Source organism: Zootoca vivipara, chromosome 1 (assembly GCF_965207765.1).
Source record: "Zootoca vivipara chromosome 1, rZooViv2.hap1.1, whole genome shotgun sequence".
Lineage (NCBI taxonomy): Eukaryota > Metazoa > Chordata > Lepidosauria > Squamata > Lacertidae > Zootoca > Zootoca vivipara.
Window position 1 is genome coordinate 45579311 of NC_142582.1, and position 23788 is coordinate 45603098.

The 23788-nt window shown below is 43.5% G+C and overlaps 1 protein-coding gene across 5 annotated transcripts in view; it reads right to left on the reverse strand.

Annotated features, from left to right (window-relative positions):
- Positions 1–21445, reverse strand: part of RALB (RAS like proto-oncogene B) — a 32496-nt gene extending 11051 nt beyond the window's left edge. Inside the window, exons 1-2 of one of the 5 annotated variants that reach the window (XM_088662384.1) lie at positions 21306–21445; positions 6865–6905 (exon numbers count right to left, since the gene is read on the reverse strand). The gene's annotated coding sequence lies outside the window, so the exon portion shown is untranslated. Of the gene's footprint in view, positions 1–3430; positions 4175–4753; positions 4862–6864; positions 6906–21305 lie in introns of those variants that run through there. The other 4 variants (XM_035128723.3, XM_088662383.1, XM_035128732.3 and 1 more) reach the window with 4 other exon arrangements.
- Positions 21446–23788: the final 2343 nt, after the last annotated feature.

The following is a 23788-nucleotide window of genomic DNA, read 5'->3' on the forward strand; positions in this document are numbered from 1 at the left end:
AGGAGCAAGAACAGAGGTTTCCATGCTTCAGACAGGGAAACCTGCAAGAGTAACCCTCCCTCTGCTGTCCTGGGATGCCACTCCAGAGACTATAGCAGGAGTTGCAAACATGGCACTCTCAGGTACACCTGCAGAGGCCTTTCCTGGAACAGACAGAATCCCATCTCCTCACTGAAATAAGACCTGAAAGGATGCAGTCTGTAACTGGTTAGGGTGCCTGTGTGGTGCACACCAACTGTGTCTCTGGGTTGCAAACATGCACAAGTCCCACAAAAGCTTGGCGAACTCTGGACCATAGAATTCTGTTCTTTTGTTAATTTTATCTGTACTGTTATACCCAGTTTAGTTTCCGAAGCAGTTATTTATGGAAAAGCCTCAGTAGCTATCTTCACATATATACATAATTGTACATTGTCTTCCACCAGTACATTCAAATTTTGCCTTGGGCAGAAGCCTGCGTATTTTATCAAAATAAGAGATTAAAAGTTGTCATATTTGTGTCTGCTTAAGAAAGAATTTATTCAGACTGACAAGGCTGACTGTTTACGTCAAGTTGACATATACAGCTGAGACAACTAAGCTTTTTTAAAAAACAAAAATCAAATCAAAACCCTTGTTTCTAGTTGCAGCCAGGCTAGCAAATATTCGTGAGACTTCAAAAATAACACAAGAAACGTAACATATATTTAAAACATTTCCTTACAGTCACCAAATGTGATTCCAGGCTTCTAATCCAAGCTTGTGCACTGGTTGTTTACTCCAGTAACCTACTAACCTGAATCTCAATCATGTCATGAACCCGCAATATGCATCACAGTGAAGGGAAGTATAGTTCAGATCAAAACACTCCTCTGCATTGGATTGCACATTTATTGTAAGACTAGTGTCATTCAGCCCATTTAGTAAATGGGTGCTAGCCGGGCGGGAACGGAGGGGAAGCCCTGGGACACAAAGCTTCCCGGGCTGTTGCCGTCTCCCTGCCTGCTTCCCCAAGCCAAAGCGTGCGGGGGACGGAGCCAAATTGCGGCGTGGCAGGGGCTTTTCACCGTTTGCCTTCCCCAAGCCAAGGGGGAGGCAAATGGCAAAAAGCCCCCACCGCGCCACAATTTGGCTCGGGGACTGGCTTGGCGGCGGTGGGAAGAAAGGGAGGAATTCCTTCCTTCTTCCCGCCGCCGCCAAGCCAAAGTCGGCTTCCCTCGGCGCCCATTGCCGCTTCGGCTTCCTTGGCGAAGGCAAGCAGGCGGGCTGTCTGCCTGCTTGCCATCGCCGAGGAAGCGCTGCTGCTGCCGAGCCGGAGCGGCAGCGGGCACTTCCTCGGCGAAGGCAAGTGGGCAGACAGCCCGCCTGCTTGCCTTCGCCGAGGAAGCGCCGTCCCATGATGGAGGTGCACGGCAAGGCAGCGGGGGGGGGAGGAGAGCTTCTCTCCCCCGCCGCCTTGCCGCGCACCTCCAGCATGAGACGGGGCTTCGGAGACCGAAAGGTCAAAGCGGAGCGGCCGGGGTGGGGGGGAGAGTGCGTACGTGTGTGTGCGCGACACCCGCTGGCTGCTGGTCGCCGGGGGTAGCAGCCGGAAGTGGCGGTTGGCGGCCGCAGGTAAACTGTAGGCAGAGGGGTGGGGGTGGGGAGAGTGTGCGTGTGTGTGTGCGTGCAGTCTCTGCGTCCAATCCCTGTGTCCGTGGGGCACAGGCGCAGTAGCATGGACACAGGGAATCTGGACGCAGAGACACTTGCACTTTATTATATAGGATACAATGCAAGAACCTATCAGCAGACAAAACAATCCACTCCAGGCCTTATAACTGTAGGCCAGTTTGGTTCAATGTTCAGTTCAGATTCTCTCTCATTGGCTTAGATTGAGAGTTTACATCAGGAAGATCCGTAGGAAAGGCCACAGCTGTGATGGATGAAGGAGGAAAGGATGTGTTCAGTTTAAAATTAGTAATACGGTATGTACTGTATTAACCAACCAACATGGGAATTTACTTTCCATCTAATTGGAAAACATGCCCAGTAACTGCCAATCCATCCTGCACAGTTCTATCAGTTTTACGGTACATTACACTGTCATCATACTTTGTAGGCAAAGCTACAGTCAAGGCTACAATATACAAGGGATTGTAAATAACACACATATATCACACAGCCCACCTGATAGAACAGTAGACACAAGCTTGCCATTCGAAAAACGTTTACATTAGCAATTAATTGAATAATTCCTCTACAAGTTGAAACTGTAAATCATTTAAACTTTCGAATTTACTACCAGTAGAAAGGTTGGCACCGAAAGAGATGGTTGACAAGAGATTTGAATTTGTTCTTTTCTTCTACCATGATGTATTCATCAGCTAAATTGAGCAGCAACCTTACAGAAAATAACTTCAACTACAATCTCCTTTGCAGCTTTTTACAGTGATTTAAAGAAGTGAATTTTCTTAAGGCTGTCAGCTTCAGATATTTTTTCAGAAAAGGAAACTCCACAAATTAGCAAGTATTTAATTTAAAAAATAATCAGTATGTAGTTAATAACCGCTGTCTTTCTGTGCAGCTGCAGAAAGAGTAAGTATTAAGTTTCCAATTAACAATGACTCAATGCTTGGCTCCTATCACATGCTTGGTTAAAATCTGCATACACATGCCTTCCTGGAGAAGGGCTTTAAATCAGTACAGCAAGCCTCAGATTTACAGGCAATCTGTGACAGCTCCTACTCCAGTGGGAAAGGAAAGTCTACTCAAGCAGAAGTTTTCACTGGCATCACAAGCACCCTAACTCAAGCCTGTCTATCCCTTCCTTTACATAGCATCTCTTGTGCTGCTGTCTTCCCCACATAGCTCAAAATCAACATTGTGCATCCGTACAGCCCCAGCTGGGATGCCACAGCAAAAATGTGCCCATTGAAAGGACTCGCACTAAAGACAGAAAACTACCTTTCCATCACACATACTTATGGATCTGGCAATTTGACCAAAACCATAAAAGCAGACCAGTCTTCTCCACCCAACATTTCAACTTATATTCCATACAAGATTTGTCAGCAAGTATTGTTAGGGCTCTGGAAAAAAATAGCCAGGGCAAAAAGAGCTGCATCTATAAGCAGCAGCTTCTCAATGTCTTTCACCACATATTCTTATCATTTTTGTCCAACCAAGAGTTTCATGGGACTAAAAATATATATGTACCCAATATGCTTGTTTACAGTATTTCTTAAGAACCCTTACCACAAGTTCCCGGAGCATGTTACAGCAATATGAAAATATAGCATTAACATTGGTTAGAACAATTTAAATGGAAAATAAGGTGGGTCCATATAACAGGTGTCAAAAGCCAGGATAGAGCAATAGCAATTCAAGTATTGCCATATCCATGTTACAGCACCCCAATCCATATTTGAAGAACCGGACAAGCCCAAACAATTGAATCAGCTATACTTACAATTGGCAGCATCATGTTTCGATCGATGTATACAATTATAACCTGGCCAGAGAGGAGGAATTTCAAGTACTCCTGCCCAATTCTATAAATACCCTGCACTCATAAACTCATTAGAACAACCCTGCAGTTCCAAAGTCTGCTCCTGCCTACAGACCTCCCCCAATAACTGAAAGGGGAAATCCTCCTTTCTCACAATTTGTAATCCAGACATAATGGTTAACGACCCCTCTTCCCTACACTCTTTACTTTGTCTCAAAGCGTTCCCAGCTCTACCCCATGGCAACTATACAAAGAGCCCTGCTAGCCAACCTTACCGTTTCAAGAAGAAGGGTGCACACACAGGAAGTAGATAATATTTACAATTCCTATAGTATTCTATGCAATGTGTGTGTCACAAAATGCAGGTGGCGGAGACCTGACAGTGACCCTGTGATTTCCCAGTTCATTGCACCCCTAACCACGTCTACACAGGAGTTAGTCTCAGTGAATCCAACTGGATCAATTGAGGACAGCAGCCTTAGCCTTTCAGACACTAAACCAGTGAACTTGTGGCCCTCCAACTGCCCTTGACCATTAACCAGGTTCTCTGGGTTTGATGGGAATCGCGTCCAAAAGGCAACTGAAAAGTCAAAGGCCTCCCATCTCTGCATTACACCAACTCTCCACAACGAAGCCATGAAGCTTCCACCTGTTGTTTGCCCCCAAATAGCACATGCTATTTTGAAGGTACCCTGCCTCGAGTCTGAACAGACCCCAAGGCATCGTCTCGCTTGAGGTCGAGAAGCCGCACAATCCCGCCCCTTTGCTTCAGCCCAGGCGGACACCATTTCGGTAGCGCCACCAAGGAAAACAATCGGAACTCCACAGAAAAAGGGAAATGCTTAAAAGCAGCAGCAGCACCTCCATCTCTCCGCCAGAAGCAATCCCCAAAACCTCACGGAGAGCTATGCAAAGAGATTGCAAAAGTCTCTCCCGCTGGGGTAGCTCCCTTCCCCCACCCCCACCCCGCGGCGCACACACAACTTTCCCAGGTCAACAGCTGAGTTTCTCTTCCCGCTGCCACACACCCCACACCCTGGAAACAAGTGCACTTAATGAAAAAGAAGCTCAATTCCCCCTCCCACCCACTCTTTCCTTTCGCAATTTGCAGCAGCAGGAGCAGCCCAGCCACCCGCCCCTACTTTCTACAACGCCACGAACCATCGCTTGCCCCATCCTCCCTGCCTGGGAAGAAAGAGGGGATCCCTTTGAAATATATGTATATAATAATTAAACGACGCGCTCGCTTTCCTTTTTTGGAGTGTCCCACCCCCCACCCCTCACCTTGCTGCTGCTTTTCTTTTTCTTTTTTCCACCTCCGGAGCAAACGAATCTCCCCTCACCTCCCCGGGCTGACCACCTCGAGCGCCGCCGCCGCCGCCTTCGTTTTCTAGTGGGGCGGGTGCCGCTACCGAGCTGCGCGCGTTCCACACACGCACGCCCTCGCGCGCTCCCTCTTCCCAGTAAGACCGCCCCAATCAATGAAAGCGCGGCCCCGTGCTAGCCACACACGCCCACACACCAGCGAGCGAGCGCGCGAGCCTGACCTTCCTGAACGCGCGCGCGATTCCACCACCCACCCCCCCGCCATTGCCACCACGGAGCACGCAAATCGACTTCAAGCGAACGCTGCATCTCTAGCGTGTGGGTGTTCCTTTAAAAAAAAAAAGTGGGGGGGGAATCCCGCCCCGCCCCCTATCCTCGCGTTCACGCCCACGTCCTTCCCACGCGCATCCTCATTTCACCTCCAGGATCCGTCCGTACAAGGGACGGGGCGGAACGTTGGTGGCGGTCACGTGCCACTCCCGGTCCAATCGGAGGCGGAAGAGGACGTTTTCACACTCACGTGATTCGTTTAAAACGAGGAGAACGTAGTGGGAGAGGAAGAAGTCAGGGAAGGTTTTTAACCCCGCCCCCCCGTCATTAAGTTGGAGCATTCCCTCAACTCACCCTTCTAACTTATTTATTGTAAGAAATAAAAGGGAATAAATGGGCATGGCAACTTCTATTAATAAGTGCCGATCGAGTTTGAATTAATTCAATGGGTTTCACTCTTATCTCAAGCCCTTAAGGCGACATGTCCTAAGACGTGCTTCCTGGGCGCCTTGAAAAGGGATGTAAGGCTGAGTCTCTAGTCCATTGTTTCTCAGAGTTTGACCCCCAGCTGTTGTTGGCCTACAACTCATGTGATCCCTGACCATTGGTCCGGCTAGCTAGGGATGATGGGAGTTGCCTGAATGAAAATGCTGCATTCCTGAATGTGCATTTCCAACGCCCCTCCCCCACCCGCAGGGTTCAAGGGAGATAACGCTATGTGTTATATTTTGCTTTTTTTCCTATCTGGGGAAGGGCCATATCTCAGTAGAGTGCGTCTACTTTGTTTGTAGGTGGCCCCATGTTCAGTTTGCGGCATCTCTGTAGAGCTGGGAGAGTCCTCTGAAACGCTGGAGAGCAGCTGCCAGTCAGTGTAGACAATACTAAGCTAGATGGACCAGTGGTCTTACCCAGTACAAGGCAGCTTTCTATGTTCCCATCCCACCTCACCACCTTTAAAAATGGTTGTAGGCTAGACCAAACTGCGGGAGGCAGTGGAAGACAGGAGTGCCTGGCGTGCTCTGGTCCATGGGGTCACGAAGAGTCAGACACGACTAAACGACTAAACAACAACAGTTTTTAAATGCAAAGGTAAGAATGAACTTCTGATATGTGCACTGAATTTTATCTTTCCTTCTCAATATTTAACAGCTTTACTTCATTACAAATAAAATGTAATGATAAATGGGTGAGTTAAATTCAAGGGCCCATAAAAGGGGGTTGGGGCTTAAACTTCTACCGCTGCCCTGCAGTCCCAACAAAAACCCATTGGCCTACTAAAACTGTTCCTTGCACCAGTGACAGTTTACCTTACAATGCAAGTAGCAGTTTAAGAGAGGGGCTTTCATCAGGACAGCGGCCTGGGGACAAAAGCTTAAAACAAAAACAAACAAAAAACCTAGCTGTGGTCTCCTATCTTAATCAAGCTGTCCTGCAGCTGCCATTTAAAGTTTTGAAAATGCAATGCCAAATTATGCTTAACTTGTATGGTTTGGCTTTTTTAGGGTTGCCAGACTCAGTAGAGGACAGGACTTCTGTGCCTTTAATTGCCCTGCTCTCTTTTGAGTCTGGCAACCTTAAAGAGAAACCAGCAGACCCTTTGCTTGGAAATTAAACAAAGGGTCTGCTGGTTTCTCTTTAAGGTTTCCAGTCTCAAAAGAGAGCAGGGCAATTAAAGGCACAGAAGTCCTGTCCTCTATTGAGTCTAGCAACCCTAGGCTTTTTCAGTCTCATTTATCGTTTGTAGAGCTTGGCAGAAACACTGGCATTCACCAGCATTTAAACAGACCCAAGTTAGTTACCAGCAGAACTTTGTGGTGTGATACAGTCTGGTGAGCACCTCCTAAAAATGGGAACAAAAAGACTTTTTAGCATAATTGTGTTTAGTGCAATTAATACGGAATTGTTACTCATTTGCTGTGCAAAATCCAGACTTCTTTAATCCAAGAGCCAATATCTATTTCATCCAACAATATTTTCTGGTTAAATAACATGAGCTTCCATGCACTCGCATTCCACTTTCACAAGCCATGTACTTCCCAATGAAGACTGCTGTTGGCCACATTATGCACATATATTACAGGAATATCGTATCTCACAGCACTGAAAACTGCCAATATGCCAACTGCAAATTGTAGCAGAAGATAAACATGTCAAAGAAAAACTCAATTACTATAGCTACTATAAGCTTGGTGGGTAACATTTCTTTCCAGCCTCAAATATAGAAATCAGATTCAGACTGTAAAGCAGGGATGGAGAATCTGGTTTACCAGATGTTGCTAGACTACAGTTCCCATCTTCCCTGACCATTGGCATTGCTGGCTGGGGTTGATAGGTGTTGAACAACTGGAGTATCACAGATTCCCCATCCCTGCTGTAAGGTAAAAATTACATTGTACAAAGAGTAGATTATATTGACCCCCAATACTGCCAACTCCAGTGAGTTTCCAGATTAATTTGGAAGTATTCAGCAGAAAGATTGCTAAGTTTTCAGTTTTCCCCTGCAGCTGTCCCTGTGTTTTTGTCAGCAGAAGTTAGCAGGTAAAGCCTTTTGTTGCATGTAGATAAAAATTGTTACCATTTACTGTAATCACCTCAGATCTTTATTAAAGGTGCAACCAGGTATTCAAAAATTGTAATCCAATTTAATAAGGAAAATACGTTAAACCCAACTCGAAACTGCAATATGTGAAAAGAGAAAGAAAGAAGTCATCTTCATAGCAAGGAAATTCCTTTTTCCAAGTGAAAATGTTAATGGGTAACTGGTTATGATAAGCACCAGTAGCAAGAGGGTACTGGTATTTTAGAAAAAAGATTCCCCACCAAAAAATACATGCACATTTTTAGATCACCTTTTCTTAGTTTTCAACTAGATGTGCAAGTTTCTGTGAACACTTCTGCATGTACTGTATAGTTAGGAAATCTGAACGCTTGTTACATTATATAATATATTGCTATGGGCTGGAGTTATCCCCTCCAAACTTATGATTCTACAGGGTGTTCAAAAAGTAACTATACACCTACTATGTATTACATTGTCCAACGGTGTATACTGGTAGTTACTTTTCGAACACCCTGTATACATTGTAAGATTGGGGTCTGCAGAAGAGGTCTGCTAAAATGTCTCTTTTCTTCAGTAAATAGCCTTGGCCTGTGCCACAGAAACTGAATTGCTGGACACACTTCTGGAAGATGACAGGCAGTGTAGTAAAACCTCAGCACGCATGTCTTTCTTCCTCCCTGGCTGGAAGATGGGAATTGTAGTCCAAAACATCTGGAGGGCCAAAGTTTGGGGGTGCCTGACTTAGAGGGTCAGTTGGGGGTGCTTGGTGGAATGGAGTGTCCCCAAAGTTTAGGTAGACTCTGATGGAGTACTCATGTTAGGAGGTGAGGATATACTGCATTTTTTGCTCTCTATTGCTGACAAATATCATGTCCTGTGATTTATTTTAAGGTTTCCTGTACAGTTAATGTGTTAAATAAAATGAAAAGAAAAAGGCAGGTGGAGGAAGTAGGCACCTAGAAAACTCTTAGAACATATGAAAATAATTTCCAACTTTTTCCAAACAGGCTTAAACCAAACTCTTCCCAGACAGGTCCCATTGCTCTTAATGTGAAAACTTCAGAACATACGAAAGAACTCTATACTGTCTTGACTGTTGTGATTTTATCACCCTGAATATGAAGGAAGAATATAGCTGTGTTGTTTTTGTTATCATTACATTTTATTATATACATGTATGTTGTATATTTACCTCTTACAGGCATATCCATATTTTAAAAGTAAATAAATAAATAATGGGCATGTGGTGGAACTCTTCAGTTATTGCAACAAAGACATATTGAAGGTGATTCCACCCAATCCGATATGCAGCTTTGGCTTCCTTCACATATTAAAATGCTAGAGCTACATTTTTTTTTCCTGCTTTAGGGCAGAAAAAGGGAGAGCGTGCTTTAAAAGAAAACACGTTCTGTGTTAGACAAATATTGTAGATCAGCTCTGCTATCTTCTTAATCAGTTACAGTTTTGGGGTTTTTTTTTATTGTCAGCAGCAGTTGAAATTATATTTTCATTAGAAGCCAAACTACCACCAGCTAATTATGTCAGTGGTAAATCACTAGCACACACTGTCTATAATGGTCTCACTCAGGCATTCAATTAACTCTACTGCTTAATGAGCCATTTATGTATCTCAAGGCTTATAACACTTATCTTGTGAGTAGGGTAGGCTGATACTGAAATTCACCACCTAACCTTGTTGAATGCCTTGTTTTGCATTGGCTCTCAGTTCCAAATCAATAAAGGTAGGCCTTTAAGGCTCTAGTTCTGTTGTTAACACTTGCTTGGAAGTTAACCTCTTTTAGCAAATAGGCTTGGGGTTTGAGTCAAATAAGTACCACTGAACTCAGTGGGACTTCTGAGTAAACATGGAAAGTATTGTGTTGCGAAAAGTCAAGGTGTGGTGTGTGCACAGCACAGCTTTTAAGGGAATATTGTATTAACAAAGCATTAGCAAAAATAACTTCCCATCTATCTAATGTGATGCATTAATATAAAGCCAGAAGGAAGATAAGTGGAGAAAGCAGGAAAAGTGTTTCCTGGGCACTGTTGTATTATGAGGATGCACCTCAGGAGTGATTTGTTAACAAGGTGCTTGGGATATTTCCTGCAGACACAGGACCAGGTCAGCTGCAATGGTGTGCTCTAGACAAGTCCCTGCTAGGCTGCCACTTTTTTCACTCAGGGCTGGCAGCAAATCCTCTCATCAGGCTTGTCCAACATTTATTTATTTCCTACCTTGCTTCCCCCCCCCAAAAAAAGGTCCAGTTTGTGTGCTTCCCACAGGTATTTGGTCAGCCACTGTGAGAACAGGATGCTGGACTAAATGGGTCCATCAGTCCTTTCAGAATAAGTCATCTACTTAATTCCTGGACTCTAAGCATAGCATTTGGAGATAGGGGAACAGATAGGGGGAGATAGGGGAGCATTTGGAGATAGGGGAACAGACTGGAAAGAGAAGTTGCTGAATTGGAACTCATTACCAAGCTTAAAACCATGAAGCCACCTGGGATGAATAAAGACATCAGATTCTTATCTCATTAGGCATGATCAAGCTTTCTTTAGTGCCTCAGCCCTTGCTTCCCCCCCCCCCAGGACTAATTGCAGTCATCAGCAGTCGTTAACAGCCATCTACAGGTTTACCACTCCCATCAGCCCATCACCCATTCCCCACCACCCTCTGTATATATATATATATATATATATATATATATATATATATATATATATATATATATATATGGGACTGACTTCTGTTTCAAGTGTATCTGAAGAAGTGTGCATGCACATGAAAGCTCATACCAAAATAAAAACTTAGTTGGTCTTTAAGGTGCTACTGAAGGAATTTTTTTATTAGAATGTAACCTACTGACCACAACTGAGGTCTGGAGTCTTTTCAGCTCCTGTGTAAACAGGCACAAGCACAATTGAGAAGTAATTAATCTGTGTGTAACATCAAAGCCTCTCTTTGGGTCAGCAAAACATTTTCCATTTGGTTTTGCTTTCCATCCTCTGTTCTCACGCTTTGTTCCAATGTGCTAACTTCTTCTGACAAGTACATCGGCATTCATTTTCTGATCAAAAAGTGAATGAAAAGGTCAGTTATGCCCAACAGTGAAATAGCATACTGAAAAATTGATAGGTCAGGAATCCAGACTGACTTGTTTCTACAATTTTGACACTGGCCAATGTCAACTGAGAATTCTGAGTGTGAGTGCTTGGGGGGACCGGCAGAATACAGGGGTTTTTGGGCGGGGTTTTGTTTTGTTTTTTGCCCTTTTGCAATTGGGAGGAACTTTGCTCGTTATGATTTACGGGGAAGGGAAGATAAGCTGGATCAAGGTTGCCATTTTTATATATATACTTTTTTAGTGTCCTGCTTTAACAGGAATTTGAAATGCAGAAAATTAAGCAGAATGAAACTGTGTTCCTGGAATGAAGCTAAGTGCGAGTGAGCTTCACTTCCTAAATTCTCTGTCAGGTTCCTGGTGGGGAACTATCTGCCCCTTTCTGGACGTTTTCTGTGTTTCCAATGTAGCGCAACAGTGCTGCACTGGGGCCACTTCCAGCCTGTCACTCTTTTGGGGTAGGATTCAATCACAAACTGGCAAATTCAGCTTGTGAAATCGGAGTTGATTTGGAGGTCTTGCCAGTGGAACCGGGGGCGGGGCTCACCACCCAAAGGGGTGTGGCATGCATTCTGGGGTGTGGCTTGCATTCTTGGGGCGGGACGCCCAGTGGGGGGGGCAGCCACGATGGCACCCCACTGGGATGATCGGGATCGTGCTGCTAGGGGTAGTGCACTCCCATCGCCCCCCTCTTCCTACACCCCTGGGTCTTGCACAGTGAACATCAAAAGATCAGACTTTTTGCAAAAAGGAAATTGACAGGAAAACGTCCATGAAAGTACTGTATGGGATAACATTTGCTTGGCTCAATGCCATCTAACCTTGCTGCAAACAAATCAGAACGAATGCTCAATAGATAACCAACACCATCTAAACTTCCCACAAATAAATTAGCATGACTGTTCAATAAACAGATCTGGAAGCGACCTGAGATCAGATGCAGAGATAGACTTCAAATGTATCAGTGGTTAAAATGCCTAGGAAAATTTCCAGCAAGCTCAGTTGAAACAGGAAGTGATGGTTTGGGGCTAAGTGAAAGTGCCTGTTCAAACTTCAGGTGAACATCCTCTCTGCCCGCATTTTGTGCATCAAATGCAGAGATAGAAAGCATCCACTTTTGTTTTTGTAACTAACAGGTGATTCAAGGTGGGAGTTTAGTTTGGAATTGGTGCTGTTCATGCACATGTTTTCTACAGCATCCACACAATGTCGCCATAGTTCAATCTGGGATTTGTGTTGGAAAACATTGGGGTTGGCTCTGCTCCAACCAGTATTTTCTTGGTTCCCCCACATTATATGTTTCCTTCAGATTGTAAACATTTTAGTATTTAGTTACTTTTTTGTGTTCAATGCCTTCCCCACATTAACTAAAAGCCTGCAGCCTAAGAAGAGTGCAGCCTAAGGAGAGAGTAGACAGGCTGTCATTCCTCCTCTTTCCCCTCCCCCACCTGTGCCGGGTTTTTTACATGGCCTTTCATAAATGAAGTATCTCTTGATTGCTTTTTTTGTGGGGTGAGGCACCCAGGCAGGTGCTGATTGCAGTAATCATGGCTTGTACGTGTCGGATTCAGCAGTTGTGCTTTACCTTTCCCAAAGGCTCTGAACATGCTGTTGCATCTTTTATTAGCAAGTGAGAGGATGCTTTTCTGGCATCAGCCATAATCCACTGAGTCTCTCTGGGCAGGTTTATAGCTGCTACTTTCCCACAAATTCCCCCAGAGATTTCCCATTCATCACAGGGCTGGGCAGCGGTGGGAGTTGCTGTTTGAACTTTCAGTTCACAGGAAAGTGGATTTTATAAAAACCAGCTCTGCTGTTGTTGCTCTTAGTTTATTAGGCTATATTTCAGTCATCCAATTAGTCTACAGCAGCCAATAGGGGCCCAAATTACCCATTCTCAAATTAAATTCATGAAATTTAATCAGATCCACATGTCCAGCCCACGTTCTAATCCGAGGGAAAGGCATCACAGCCACTTATAGATTATGGGTTGGAGTCTTTGCTGTTTTCATATGCATGCTAGAGAGATGCTTTCGTTCCAACCTTACCTGCCAATGGATACTTAATTCAAAGAATCATAGAGTTGGGAGAGACCACAAGGGCCATCCAGTCCAACCCCCTGCCAAGCAGGAAACACCATCAAAGCATTCTTGACATATGCCTATCAAGCCTCTGCTTAAAGACCTCCAAAGAAGGAGATTCAACCACACTCCTTGGCAGCAAATTCCACTGTCGAACAGCTCTTACTGTCAGGAAGTTCTTCCTAATGTTTAGGTGGGATCTTCTTTCTTGTACTGTAGTTTGAATCCATTGCTCCATGTCCGCTTCTCTGGAGCAGCAGAAAACAATCTTTCACCCTCCTCCATATGACATCCTTTCATATATTTGAACATGGCTATCATATCACCCCTTAACCTTCTCTTCTCCAGGCTAAACATACCCAGCTCCCTAAGCCGTTCCTCATAAGGCATTGTTTCCAGGCCTTTGACCATTTTGGTTGCCCTCTTCTGGACACATTCCAGCTTGTCAGTATCCTCCTTGAACTGTGGTGCCCAGAACTGGACACAGTACTCCAGGTGAGGTGTGACCAGAGCAGAATACAGTGGTACTATTACTTCCCTTGATCTAGATGCTATACTCTGATTGATGCAGCCCAGAATTGCATTGGCTTTTTTAGCTGCTGCATCACACTGTTGACTCAATCCAATTAATTGGATTGTGGGTGTTAAAGGTAGTTGGGCCCATAGGATCTTTGTGCGCAATGGAAAATGATAAGGGCATGTCTGCATTGGATTTGTATGGAGATCAGACATGTTCATGCAGCTCATACAGCCTTTACAAACTGCATGTACAATTGGCTGTGCGCAGATGGTGCTGTGTGCCCAACCCAGTTCATGCCACAATATATCTAAGCCTTTCTGTCTCTCACACACTTTCACTTTGTGTGATATTTCTTAAGACTGCTCAGCTTGACATTACCTTTTTATTTTATTTTATTTTTCAGTGCAAAAGTAATTGTTACTTGTAAATTCAGTCCACCAAATACAATCTGTATTCACTGTCATTTCCCTCATTTGATAAGAAATTGATTACATCACACATCCCATTTTCAATGTGTGTGTGTATGTAGTTTTGGGGTGGAATAACATACTGACTACATAATTTACATGATTACTTACATAATTTTGCTGCAGTGGAAAGTGAAACGAGTAACTTAGTTCTTTGGCAGAAAGTGAACTGTAGCAGAGCACAAATAATGCTGTGTGTGATGAATACAGGGGGGAACAGGGGAACAGGGATCCCTTCTTGTGTCCTTGCATGCAAGTCACAATTTCCAACTCTATGAAAGATGGTGCTACAGGGGTAATTTCTGGCAGGAGAAGCAATACGTGAGCTCTTTTCCTGAGTCTCAGATCTCCAAGGTGACCCAGATTTTTATCTTCTGATACCCTGCTGCCTCCATTGTCCAGGCTTCCTACAGACAAGTCAGCGCCGCCCCAGCTGTTGATCATGCAAGTCAGTGGCATGCAACCTGTGCCCTCAACCCAGTTTCAAAAGTTCTCTGCAAGTGATCTTACAAGAGAAATTTGTCTCTCCCTTGTCGGCCTACTAGGAAAAGATGGGGAGAGGGAAGGGAATAATAGAGAGAGTGTGGGGACAGATAGACAGAAAGAGGTGGCAGAGAGAGAAAGAAAAAGCAACAAACCTATCTCATTTGGGCTTTAGTCCTGGCTGTCATTTATCTATAGAAGTATTTCTGCACCACCATATCATAAAATATCAAAGCAGTGTACATTGTAAAACATCATTAAAAAAAATTAAAATGCAGATAACCGTTTAAGTGACTGGCTAATCAAAAATTAAACAGCTGTGAAGGCCTGTCAGTGCAAAAAAGTTTTGAAGAGATGCTTGAAAGTCAAAAGCAGGGATGCCTACCACCAGCATGTGACCCCCACCCCACCCCACAGATAGCCCTGGAGGGTATGAGGTCTTCAATTGGAAAAGGGTTGCCCACTTCTGATTTAGGTGTTGCCCGTGTATACACATATCTGCATGATGTGGTAATCAAACAAAAGGAACTGCAGCCTGTCAAGGAAACAGGAAACAGAAAGAGAGGAACCACTTTTTCCCCCAACTTTCCTGAGGCCAAATTTCTTTTACTGACCCTGACACGCTTCTTCCAAAACTATTGTTATCAAACTGATACGGAAGTTGGCAGGAAGTCCAGCTATCTCTTATGCAGATATGTTCAAGTCCGCTACACCAGTGTTTTTCAACCTTTTTTGGGCAAAGGCACACTTGTTTCATGAAAAAAATCACGAGGCACACCACCATTAGAAAATGTTAAAAAAATTAACTCTGTGCCTATATTGACTATATATAAATCGAATTTTTCAATTTTTCCCACGGCACACCAGGCAACATCTCGCGGCACACTAGTGTGCCGCGGAACAGTGGTTGAAAAACACTGCGCTACACACCCATGTAAAGCAGCAAAAATGGAAATGGAGGCTCATTGTCTGATCTGATAAATTGTAGAAAAAAATATAACTGGGTAAGACATCTGTCCCTCCACCCGAGCTGCCTTTTCCCATTCCCCAAAATGTTTCTGGGCAGCAGGGCATCTTTTGGAATGAAGCTTGAAAAGTGTATTACTGGACTTGATTTGAGGCTGCATTTACAGGATTCACCCCTGGAAACTGTTCTGAATGCCAGGACTTTGGTTGGCAAGATGGGAAGTTCTAATAAAGAAGGGAGCTTCTGAAGGCCTGATTCCCTTGCTACAGACCAATCACAGTCTGGCCCAGTTCAGACATTGCTACAAATAATAGTTTATCGTGATGGGAAGGAACTGCAGTGAGCTTTGGGCGTGTATATTTCCTCTCTCCTCCTCTGGAACAACCTCAAGGAGAAATCACTTCTGCTTTTCACGAATTGCAGTTCAGTGTTTAATCTTAACCATGGTTTATTGAAAGAAACCAGCTTCACAACCCCATGGCCTGAGGACGGCTTGTTTCAAACAAACCACAATTAAGTTTAACTGATTAGTTGGGTTCAGATAAAATAATACACCACAATTAATTAAAAAAAATAAAGCAAATGTCCATGATTCCCTTGTGGCTGTCCTGGAACAGGAAGCTTGTAAACCCAAGGCCCGCTGCAGTTTGTGCGTATGACAATGAACCACGAGTTGCTCAGACATCCAAATAATCTCTCCACCCCACTCCCGCTCTCTCATTTCATGCATATTCTCTTTATTTAGAAATTAACCCATGACATACATTTCATAACCTCCACCCCGTATTGAAAGTTGTGCTAGAAACTTGCTAGGATTGCTGTTTTAAGCAGCTGGTTTCTAGACACACCACCCTTTTCCCTTTACAGAAGCTCTGCGTACATAGAAATGCAGACCTGTACCTGCTGAATCTCTGCCTGTTACTCAGCAGATACAGGCCTGCCTTTTACGTACACCAGATGGGAATAGTGCATTAATGATTCCCAGCTGAACTTTTAACAGCTGGGTGGAATTCTCACCTATCATACTACAGTATATGCCCCAAACGGCATCTATTCAAGATGAGAAAAAAATGCATTGTGATGATATCAGGACACGGGGTTAGTTTATTAAGGTGTGAGCAGAGAATGCTATATTGCAATGTGTCTGCTACCACGACGCATGAGAAACCAGAGTAACTGCAAAACCAGGAATTCCATGTTCACGTAGGTAAGAAAATCAAAATCCCAAGATAAACAAAGTTGTATCAGAATGGACAATCTGGGTAGCCATTCTGGAATTACTATGTGCAAAGAAGGCTTTGGTACAGTTTGGGGTTTATTTTTCTCTTTTAGACATACCTTAAAGGAAATTACAATCATTTCCCTTCCATCAAGAGTTAACTCAGCTCTGTTGATGGATTAAGCAAGCTTTCTCAGCAATTGCCACTGAGCAACAGGAAATGTACTCTCCCTGGGTTTATTAACCATTCCTTGCTTAGCTCTACTGGAATGGTGTCTGCAGAATGAATGATTACGTTCTTTGTTCCTAACAGAGTATTTGGACTTAGATGGGTAGATAGTTTTAGGCTTGCTATTCCCTGGAAGACTCCACTGTGGCTGTTTGTGTAAATATTTTAAAGGGCATATATTATATAACAGAAAAGCTGGAATTTTCCTCCTCTATTTGTGGGCAAAACTGGGTGTCTACTGAGGAAAGAAGTCTGTCTCAGATCCACATAAGGGCAGTGTTAAATCCATGAATCAGCATGCAGTATCCCTAAGTTGTTCCTTAGGGAACAACAGAGACACATCGGGTATCAAAGAATCAGCTTGTTATTTTACCATTTTAAAGGCATAAACGCTCCAAACTGTACAGATGACTTTAGTCCTACCAATGCAAATTAATTCTGTGTATGAAACATTACAGGGTCAGGGAAGCATGGAAAACAGGAACATTCCAGCTGATGAAAGGGTGTCTCCCCTCCTGATTTCGCAGAGGGGAGAAAAGGAACTCATGTGGGTGCTCTGCTCTGAAGAAATCCCATCTGCATGAACAGAAGAGTGCTCAAATTGTGTTAAAGTGTTACTTCTGCATGAAGTAACATTTGCACCTACATCCTTGGATTTAAAGAGGAATCACACTCAAATACAGGGTTCTCTCCCTACCCCACATCGAGATCTTTTTTTAAATTATTGACTTCCCACCCCTTTTTCCATGGAGTTGTTGTCTCTCCCATTCTGCTGCACCCTATCTTCTATCTATTAAATCATAATCACAGTATTATTCAAAGTCAGAGTTCTCATGGGCGGGAAGGAATTTCAGGAAGTATAGCATTTTCATCTGCCAAGATCCATACGCAACTATTTAAAGGACAGGAGACTGCTTTCCTTTGGATCTGGTGACTCAGCAACAAGGTAAGTTTCTCCTTATGGAGTGCTTACTATCCCACTTATAAGTCATGCAAGATATTTAATATTTCATAGGCCATGAGTGGAGAAAGTTCTTTAAAAACAGAAAAGAGTGCTTGTTTCTGCAACATTAAGTGGTTTTGTTTTGTTTTTGGTGTTTTTTAAAGGAAGATCCAGGATGAGTAAAACAGATTGATGAGTTCTTTCCAGGAAAGGCGGGTTCTTTCCAAGGGTGACAGGAAGAAAGCAAAATTGCTTACTGTATTATGTGCTATCAGAAAAGCAAATTCTCTCCACCCTTCCCTTGTATTTGACTTTTTATGCACAGTGCCAGAAGTGCCTTTATTTGCAGTAGGCTACCTAGTCCAAGCACAACAATCTATTTGCTACCCTAAAAATAGTTCCTTGTTCTCACTGGGGAGGCAAAACTGCAACATTACAGTATAAATGCAGGTGCAGCATGACGTAATCAAAGGGTTCACTATACCCCTCCCACAAACCCTTCCACACAGTAAACCAACACGCCAAACAAAGGATCCAATCTAGCATTCTCCCCAGTGTACTAGTTTGCAATTTTCTTTGTATTGCTTTTCCTGTGGGGCAGCATTCAGTCACACTAGCCTATCCCCACAGGGGTGCAGTTGGGTAATTTCACACTATGGACTTACAGTGGTGGTGGTGGTTTCTATCTGCATTACTTTCTGCATTTTCCATTCCGCCTTGGTGAAACCCCACCTGCAATACTGAGTCCAGTTCTGGGCACCACAATTTGAGAAGGATATTGACAAAGGATGTGCAAAGGATGACAAAGGGTCTGGAAACCAGGACTTGCAAAGAATGGTTGAGGGAATCGGGTACGGTATGTTGAGCCTGGATAAGGGATGACAGAAAGTTGATATGATAGCCATCTTCAACTATCTGAATGGCTGTCACATGGAAGATGGAGGAAGACTATTTTCTGCTGTTCCACATGGTAGGACCCAAACCAATGGACTCAAGTTACAAGAATGGAGATTCTGACTAAACATTGGGAAGAATGTCCTGGTGGTTAAGAGCTATTTTATAGTGGAATGAACCATCTTGGGAAGTGGTAGAATCTTCTTCGCTGGAGGTTTTTAAACAGAGGTTGGATGGCCATCCTTTGGGTATTCTTTAGCTGTGATTCCTGCATTGCAGGAGGTTGGACTAGATGACCCTTGATGTACCTTCTAAATTTACACTTCTATGGTAAGCCAGTCCTGCAGCATTTGGGGACCATTCTGCTCATCCTGGCTGGGTGGGGTCATCGCCTTCTGCCCCAAAGTCCTGCCCTGACAGCATCTCTCCCCCCCCCACTTAAGTCTGTTGAATTATGTACTTAGAATGTGCCACACATACAACCTGGCAGCTACCTAGTTATTCTTAGATTAGAGTACAATATTATACCCACCCTCACTCCACACAGCTCCCCAAACCAGAACTTTTTTGTCCTTGTGCCAAGGCGTGTCAGCAATTCACAACTGAGGCATTTACTCGGCCTCTGTGCTTTAAAGATGAGTTGAGACTGACAGAAAACCATTTTGAATAACGTGTTTTGTTTCGCTCTGGTAAGCTTAGTTGACTTATCAGTTCCACGAAAGATGCTATGTGAGAAGAGGGACCCATCAGAGCACTTTAGTCATGTTCTCATTGGAATCCTTAATCACTTAGCATGAAACGGTTTGTTCCTGAATCAGCAGAAAGAGCAGTGTGTTGACACAACTGCTGATAGGAAACTCCACTAATGATTATGAGCACCAGACAGCACACTAAATCATCTGGCACAGTTCCTTTGGCTGGAGCTGTACAATGAAACTAGGAGATATTTAGCACCATCATTGGAATGTACATCCCATTTATTTCAGTAGGTGAAATCCAATGTAGCATGAGAGAGTTTCTGCTCATAGAATGGGGCTTCTCCTTCCCTTACACCCCTGTGTGTCCCTTCAAAATTTGCTCCAGAGGTTTGGGGGACCCTCCAGGTTTGGGTGGGCATGGGGAGCATGGGGGGGGGAAGACAAACCAGAAATCCTGTTGTGTAAGCAGATTCCTGTTGAGAAAGCAGGCAGTCTAAATTCAGCTCTCAGTATTTTGCAGAAATTTGTAATTTTAAAAAATTCTCATGAAAATTCAGCAGCATGTTTGTGTAATTTTCTCCTAATAAACACATTTTATTTACATTTTATTGACCAATGTACACATTTTTGTAAGCAATTTCTCCTATCATAATGCATTTTTTGTATGTTATTTTCACCAATGCCTTCATTTTTATACACAATTTCTCCTGATAGGTGCAATTTTGCAAACACTGGATAGAGAACTGCATTGCAAAATTCAGATAAGTGCAATTTTTAGGAGCACAGCTGTGTTTTGGTTCACATATTGTTTCAAAAAGTGCAGATTTGATACATTCAGCTTTAAATATGAACTGAATGAAATATATCCTCCATCTTTACTCCTAAGTAGAAGAATCCTGTCCATGGTTACTTGGAAGTAAATTCCACAATGTTCAATGGAATTTACTCCCATATAAGTGTGCACAGAATAGAACAGGCATCCCCAAACTTTGGCCCTCCAGATGTTTTGGACTACAATTCCCATCATCCCTGACCACTAGTCCTGTTAGCTAGGGATCATGGGAGTTGTAGGCCAAAACATCTGGAGGGCCGCAGTTTGGGGATGCCTGGAATAGAAGCATTGAGCCAATACATACATAGAGATAGTTCCAGAGTAATCATGCAGTTATGTACATATTTCTTCAGAGATAAGTCACATTGAGTTCCATGGGGCTTACCCTCAGATAAACGGGTATAGGATTGCAGCAATAGTTAGTTGCACTAAGACCACAATGCTTACATGGGAGCAAGTCCTATTTAACATAGTTGAATTTCCTTCTGATTTAATATGCCTAGGATTGCATTGTAAGTTCCTTTTGGAATTAATGGAATCTAAGCCATGATTAACATGTCAGGCTGATATCTTTGGGATGCAATCACAATTAGATTAGATCAAACCCACTGTGTTTACTGCACTAATGAAAGAAAGTCTAGTACACAGATGGGAATGTTGGGTCCTGAGCATTAGTGGTTTCATTGATCCTACAAAATGAAAAACGTGCCATTTTACTGAACCAACTAATTTTTTGAAATACTTGCAACCAAATGTGTAACAAGCTCTTTAGAATGCTGTCTCGAAATCTAGGCGCTGACGCTGAATTACATTGTGGATATTTGTGAGGATTTTTTGAATTTGTGTCAAAGCCATATTGCACAATCTTAGGTTGTGTTCATTTTCCCCCAATATGTGATAGAGCTTTTCTGAGTGAAAATTTCTGACTTCTAGTCTACTTTGCTAGATATTTTCAACGAGGATCCCCCCCCTGCAAACAACAACCCAGAGAGACAGAGACCGTGAGAGACAGAGACACACAGAGAGAGCACTGAACACATCTTAAGGGATCCAAGATTTAGAACTATACATGTGTGTGTTTTAATTAAAAATGATGTTTTCAGCATACCGAACAACCTTCTTGAGTTCACAATTGAGACAATATTCCATGTTTGCAACACACATTTGAATTTCTAAACTCCTTCCTTATGGACTCAAAGCATACTACGTTGGCTGTACTCACCGTGCTTGGGATTCTTCCTTCCTTTGAACTGTGGTGAATTCAGATTCCTTGAATCAAATTCTTCAGGACTGAATGAAACAGGCAAAAGCCACACTTAAATTGTCTTATGTTCAGAACAGAGCAGTTCACTTGTTTAGTATGGCTAGGCTTTCGGTAAGAGTTTCAAAGACAGGCAGGGAATGGGGAGGGCACAGGATATTACATCATGCACCCAGGGTGTGTGTGTGGGGGGGGTTGTTGTTTGTTTTTAAAGGAAACTAGCAGAGATAAAGAAAGGTTAGTTTTTGAGAATCAGGGAGTGGATCTTATCACAAACATTCTCCACATTGTTCCATCTGCCATAGAAATAGGAGAGAGGTCATTCAACATTTGTTGGAGGCAATAATTTGGAAGTAATTTTAAATATAAGGGAAGTCCATAAGGGTACGTCATTGCCCCAAAGAGTCGTGCTTTTGTTGCTGAAACCTTTGGATCGTGTGTTGACTTCCTCTTTCCCAGAAAGCTGGATAATTATGATCATAGGAGAAAGTCTCCAAGAAAAAGCTGCTGAGTATGTGAACATGCTTAAGAATACAAAACTGAGAGATGCAATTTGCTCCACTGAACTGAAAACAAGAGCTCCCCCTGCCCGCCCCATCCTCAACTGTTCAGAGTCAAATGATCTGGTGTGCCATTTTGGGGAGCCATTTACCAAGGTTTGTCTAGCTATTCAAAGTGGGGCTTTAATGGAAAGTGGCTTCAGTGTTAGCTGTGAATGGAGATTAACCTCAACTAATGCGAACCTTGCCTAACCTCAATACCCATGGGTGGGTGGGTGGGTGGGTGAGGAGAACTCCTAAACTGCATCACCATAGTTGTCAAGTTTTCCCTTTTCTCGCGAGGAAGACTATTCAGCATAATGGAATTTCCCTTTTAAAAAAGGGAGAACTTGTCAGCTATGAGCATCACACTTGGTTACTGCTGTTGATGCAGCTTGATCAATGGGCACCCCAAATCCCAGCTATGTTCCTAGAGCAGCTTTCTCCAACTTAGTACCATCCAGATGTTGGACTACCATTGCCATAAAACCTGAGCACTGGCCATGCCTGAGTGCTGCTTCCTCTTCCTCTGATGGCCTCAGCAGGGGCAGCTGGTAGCCAGAGGGAGGGGAGCTCTGTATAGGCATGTTGAAGGGATGCCTGAGACTGCCTCTGTGCTCTCTCTCTCTCTCTCTCTCTCTCTCTCTCTCTCTCTCTCTCTCTGCCTTTCCCATCCTTGGGTCCCCAGATGTTCTTGAACTACAGTTTCCACAATCCCTGACCACTGGCCACAATGGGATTTGTAGTCCAACAACATCTAGGAACCCAAGGTTGAGAAAAGATGCTCGGAACAAATTCACTTTAATAAAAACAAACAAACTCGAAAACAGACTTCTTGCATTTTGGGAAGTGTCGATGTCATGGGCTGAGAAGCGTGAGATAAATATTACTGGGAAGACGTGTGAGCACCTCACAAGCGAATCAGAATGGATGCAGGCGAATGTCCATTGTCATATAACCACACTGTAAACAACTCAAAACACATGCCCAATAAAGACAGTCCATATTCTAACCACCATGTCATCTTTGTGCAAGCAAATCAGGATGAATCCTCAGTAAACGGGTTATCCGGTGGAGCTCTGAGTTCTGCTTCCTCTTGCTCCAGTTACTTCAGCAATGACTGTTGTTTTCTTGCCAATGCCAAAGTACACTGCATCTCCTACAGCTGGGGGACGTTGACTTAAATTGCATTAGTATGACTCGCCTCACCACCCATTGGGCATGCTGAATCAGCCATTTATTGTGCAGAAAAATTCCAAAGCATTGAATATAAACCAGAATAACCATGGAAAATGACAAATCCCACACACAGACAGCAAACATTAGTTACCTCTGCAACTCATGTCTGCTGGAGAGGCCACATCACTGAGAAGGGAATCTATTTTGCACACTGTGATCTGCCCAAACATACACTTGATGTACAAAAGTACCGTTCTTGCTTACAAGGAGGACCAAGTTCAATGAAGTTCTCCTCTCCTTTCCAGAGGAGAAGTCACTCTTCCTATAGTAGAAAGAGGATTTGTGAACAGCAGCAAATGACTTTCATGCAACTGGAAACATTCATATTAATAAAAACAGTTCAGGAGCACATAATTCTCTTTAAACAAGAATCTTGTTTCTTAAAAAACCCCTTTCCTGCTCAAATAGTAGAGGAGTTTAAATGCCTCAAAGGTTTGTTAAACATTCATGGGAATGTGGCCTAGGGCAGTGAAGGATCTCAGCAAGGTAGAAACTGGGCATGTGGCAAACCCTTACTGAGTCTGACACAAGCTCTGCAAACATATCATGCATTTAAAGCACAGGACTTACCCTGGGAATCCTGGGAGCTGTAGTTTGTTGAAGGTTCTGGGATTCTTTGGGGGAAGCTATGTATACAGTCATACCTCAGGTTACAGACGCTTTGGG